At 29.4% G+C, this 5,240-nt stretch overlaps 1 long non-coding RNA gene across 14 annotated transcripts; it reads left to right on the top strand.

Moving 5' to 3' along the window:
- The first annotated feature begins 270 nt into the window (after positions 1-270).
- Positions 271-4,452, top strand: LOC123923616. Of its 14 annotated transcripts, none has more exons than XR_006814444.1 (8): positions 271-436; positions 665-718; positions 1,350-1,399; positions 2,145-2,168; positions 2,402-2,471; positions 3,135-3,232; positions 3,807-3,919; positions 4,066-4,452. It is a non-coding gene; the product is annotated as an uncharacterized LOC123923616 (long non-coding RNA). The 14 variants fall into 14 exon arrangements; XR_006814448.1 differs by having other exon boundaries at positions 1,324-1,399; XR_006814447.1 differs by having other exon boundaries at positions 1,324-1,399; positions 2,100-2,168.
- Positions 4,453-5,240: the final 788 nt, after the last annotated feature.

Here is a 5,240-nt window from a genome sequence, read left to right as displayed (position 1 = left end):
AATAATTTGCTAAATCATCTCAATTTTTTGTTACCAATTTTATTTCTCGTTATATAAAACACCTCAATTTCAAACCGAGGAACATATTGTATTAAAATGAAAAAATACTCAACATTAGCACAAAGCCTGTTTTATTTTATTATAAATTAGTAAATAGAACTGTATATATTATTTTATTCTATTTTTAAAAAAAGAAAAATACTTACTACATAAATTATTTTATTAATTAATATTTAGCAACAAAATGGTTAGTTTAGAGTGCAGTAAACAATCCTATCTATTAACAATAGAAACCGCTTCACATAATACTGTTAGGGGCAAAAGAGGCGCGTACCCAGCACCTTCTCCCTCGTCCCCCGACGCTGTAGCTTCAAGAAAATTGCGCGTTTTTCAAATCCCTCTCCAACTGAGAATCTCACTTTTGTCCTTCATCACTGTAAGATTTTGATTCTATTCCTTTTATATTCTTATTTTGATTCTGATGCTTGCTCAGCACCTACTTCTCCATCGCAGCATCACACAAGTTTTCCATCCACCTTATAAATACCCTAATCATTGGTATGTCTCCATCCTTCGGATTTGAGCCCATTTTGTTGCTTTTAATTGTAAGTTGCTTTGTAATGGATTTTTCATTTGAGTTGGTTTCTGATTTACATCCATGTAGGAAGGCATGGAGAATGAAGGTTAGGGTTGTAAGGATTCCTCATCTCAATTCTTGGTAAAGTTCCATCTTCTCCATGCTTATTTTTTCTACCCATAACTTTTATGCATGATAAACATTTTTCCCTTCTCATTTCACGCACTTGAAATATTTGTTCTTTTTGCAAATTTATATGCCAGATTGTTAAAATTTGTGAGTTGTTATCCCAGTATCAATTTTAGTTAAACTACTTGATTTATCAATTTTAGTTAAACTACTTGATTTTGGGTGTGGGTAGTAGTGGGGATAGAAATAGAATTAGTAATTGAGATAAAATGCATTGCAGGTGTTTGATAAAATGCCCATGTGGAAAATTGTGGTAGCTACAATAGAACTATAAGTCATGGACTTAATTTTGAATGTCTTTATCTGTGGCCTTTATAATATGCATCATTTTAACAATATTAGACAGGTTTTTTCAGATATAATCTTCTAACTATACATACAGTTTTCTTTGTGTGCATAAAAAATCTCTGGCAAATACTATATTCTAAAGGTTTGTACACAATTTCATATCAGTTTTGCCATAGGTGGGTCATTATTTTCCACAATTCTGTTAGCTAAATTAAATTTGAAGTATTGATTCAATTATGAGTTATTTGGAATGGTTGATACATTGATAGATGATTATATAAGTTTGATTCACTAGGCGACGAGATTCAATGGACAACTTTAGAAGACAATTGTGAGTTGTGGAAGGTAAAGTTAAGCATTTTTCAGTTTAAATTTACAACCAAGAGGAGGAGTTAATTTGCAAAAGCACAATGATTGGTCTTAAAATGAGTTTTTCCTTCACGTTAAATAAGTTCTTAAACTGCATATCTTCTTTTTGAAAATTCTTACCAGTTGAATTTGATCTCAATAAAAAATTGTTATTCAAGTTTTCTTCAACTGTGTATTTAAATATGATCTGATCCAAACCTTCCAATATTCATGAGGCATGCCTAATATTCTTATGTTTGGGTTCGATTGTCTGTATTTTTAACTCTTACTGTTATGTTCATTTTCATTACATGTCATGTTGATTTTCATGGAGTATTATTTTTTTACTATATTGATATGGATATATTTTGAAGAGGAAAAATTGTTGCACTCATATAGCACAGTTTTAGGTAGGGATCTAATTCTTTTTTTATAGCTATATTTGTTATAAACTTCAAAATGAGAACTAGGTTGCTCATGCATGATATTATATAACTCTGCTTTTCCTGTTAGGCTTAACTTTGGGTATGACTTCGAATTAATTAAATTTGTTAGTGTCTCACTGCCTTATTTCTGGTTATGATATTTACTTAAATGTCATCATTTGTATTTTGTTAGTATTCTTTTGTCATCTCTCTTTATGTTATCAGCTGATGCAAATGTTTGATTTTTTATTGCATGCCACTTTCTAATTCAGTGGACGACAATTTTTTCCTAACCTTAAGATGGTTTTGGTCTGCAGATCCCATGATTGTTCCAGCTATTGGTAAGAATCCATACTCTTAACAAAAGTCTTGCCAAATGTTAACCGGAGATACCCCATTTTGGGTGTTTTTTGCCTTTCCCCGTTTGTTATTCATCTAAATTTCTTTTCAACTATTAATTTGATTGAATGTATTTCTTCTCCATGAACACAATCGGGTGAGAGAGATTCTCTCATGATTTTTGGGTTTTTTTCTCCTCATTTATTGTTTTCTTTTTCTCTATTTTTTTCTTCAGCAACAGGAAATAATGGCAGAAAGTTTGGTATGAGAGATGAAAATTGCTTGACTACATATATGTATGTAAGGTAATTATAGAAAGGGATGGAAAGACGCATCAATCATTTATTTTATCTTTTGTTTTTGTAGGTTATGTTTATATTTTTGGGCTAAGAAACATGGTTCAAATATTTTAGAAATGAATTCATTGAATGAGAGATTGATGAAATTTACTCTTCAGTTATGGGCTTTTTAATTTATGAAATAACACTTCATTTTGAGTTTTATTTGTTATTGGTTCATTACATCTTTTGTTAAGATCTAACTAATTCTAAATAAAAAAGAATGGAATTCTAGACGAAGTTGAGTTTTATGTTTTTGTTTTTAATTAGTTTTTAGCGTCTTCTCTTTCTAAGATGTCTAATCCAGTGGAAATTTAGAGTCTTTGGAATCAATGAAAAATACTTTTATCTTCTGCAATGAAATGTTATATATGCAATGAAATGTAATACATGCAATCAAGTGTCATAAGAACCGTTTGTTATTTCTTGCATATTGGTTCCTCTGTGTTTCAACGAATTTGATCCCTTTTAGGAAAGAAAGTTCTTAGAACTCATAAAGGTCTCAAACTTTTGGTCATTTTGTTTTATTTCATTGCTTTTTGTGTTTCAGTAATTATATATTTTCGTAAATCGTATCTATTTTAATTTTTTGCATCAATTCATTTCTTTCTTGGTGCTTGAAATATGCAGGAGCTAAAAGTAATGGAAAGAAGAAAAATTATAGCTTTCGGGGATTTTGGTCATCGAGCATTTCACAAAGGAGTTTGGAGCTTTTGTCATTCTCGTAGGTAAACTACTTTTAATGACTTGCTTATGGGAGATTGCTCCAGCACAAATTTTTACACTATACATATTTGGTTTGATAAATTTATGACTAATTGAAATAGATTACTATACTATACTGCATATCTAATAAGTTTATGTCTAATATGAGTAAGTTTTTATTAAGATTACTTATTTCTTTTAGCGTTGTTAAACTTTGGCATATTACTTTTTGTGCAGTTCATGGAGAAAAAGAAACATTGTTTAAGGTTTTAGAACCAGCAGTCGCTGAATACTTTTCATTTTTGTTTTCCAATAATGCAAATACGAGATCTATTTATTTTTTGGATTTTCAATTCAGCAGTTAACTTATCATTATTAATATTTTTTTTGTGGTTAGAACACATTGGATAAAATGGGTTGCTAGCTATTTCCTGAAATAAAATTACATTTACCAATATTGTATAGCTTTATGTTCAATTTCAATTTCATTTGTAATGTGTGGCTGTTGTTCAATTTCAATTTCAATATTGTATAGCTTTATGTTCAATTTCAATTTACATTTACCAATAAAATTACATTACCAATTTTGAATCCCAGTTAATGCCTTAGACTCAATGAAATGTGTGGCTGCTGTAAAAAGGAAAGGAGAAGTGCAAGAAGAGGATATTTGCATGAAGTTTCTTACTTCCTTTTCATTGATGAAGAAAGAGGTAGTACATTAATTTAATTTATTATTGCTATCTATCTTTTATATTTGTTCATCATCATAAATAACAGTACATGGGATGCCATCTTATTATATTAAACAACCACTTTACTTGGAACATGTACTTATGATTGTATTTTATGCTATTAGGTGAGTGAAGATCCATTCATCTTGCTTCTTGCAAAGGTAGTAGAAGTTTTATGTATTTTGATTGTCTTAATTTAATTTTTTTCCCGGTTGATTTGGAAGAAGCTGAATACATAGTGTTCAAGTACATATGGTGAATAGAGGAGGAATAGAGAAATACAACTTATGATATGAGGTTGGGACTTGGGAATTTGTAAGAATGTGACAAATTAACTATATCTTTATGAATTGTTGATGTCAAACATGAATACAAGATTGATCAAGTAGTTGGTACTTAGAGAAAATTTGTCTCAATGATGAAATTGGTAATGTCCATGTTAAGAAAGATTGTGAAGGCTGTGAAAATTGACAATGATGAATATGAGTTTAAGATTGTGAAGGTTGTGTCAATTGGACTTGTTTTATCATATTTTTTTTTCTTCTTTCATTTATCCTTTAACTTTAAGTTCAGTTTATTTATAGTTTTTAATATTTACAAAATAAATAAATTATTATTACTTTTATCAAAAGTGATTGAGACTTTTAAATGCTTTTGCTCTAACACTATGTAAGTTTTTATTTGGTTTTAGACAAAATGATAATTACTACCGTGAGATTTCAGATTCAAACATAGATCAAAGTTTTAGCTTAATAATATTTCCATTTATAAATATTTTGATTTAAAAAAAAATATTGTCAATCTAGACATTCTAAAAATTGTTTATAATTAATTATGGTGTCAATAAAAACATTTGGAGTTTGATAACGATAAAAAATTAAGTTTTTTTTCTTTTCAAATTAACGTCGAGTTCTAAATACTATGTAAACATGTTGCACCCGTGCGGTGCACGGGATTAACACTAGTATATTATCAATCAAAAAACTTTATTGTTCATCTTCTCATAACCACTTTTCCCACTAACATCTACATAAGAAATATTTTTCTACAAAAAATCTAGATTAACAATATGCCATTATTGTTTTCAATTTTGGACTGGATAATTTGTTGCCAAATAACGTAAAGTGTTGCCTACCTCCTACCTGAAGGGATGCTTCAACACCCATCCATATAAAAACTTGCTTCCATAACTCAATAGTGCATTGCTACCGATTGACTATTAAAAGGAATAGCTTTTTTTGAAGCAATTAAAAGGAATAGATGTACCACTAAAATTTCGTAGCCTATTTATCAAAAAATA

This window comes from Trifolium pratense, linkage group LG4 (assembly GCF_020283565.1).
Source record: "Trifolium pratense cultivar HEN17-A07 linkage group LG4, ARS_RC_1.1, whole genome shotgun sequence".
Classification (NCBI taxonomy): Eukaryota; Viridiplantae; Streptophyta; class Magnoliopsida; order Fabales; family Fabaceae; genus Trifolium; species Trifolium pratense.
This window is presented reverse-complemented; position numbering and strand designations above follow the sequence as displayed.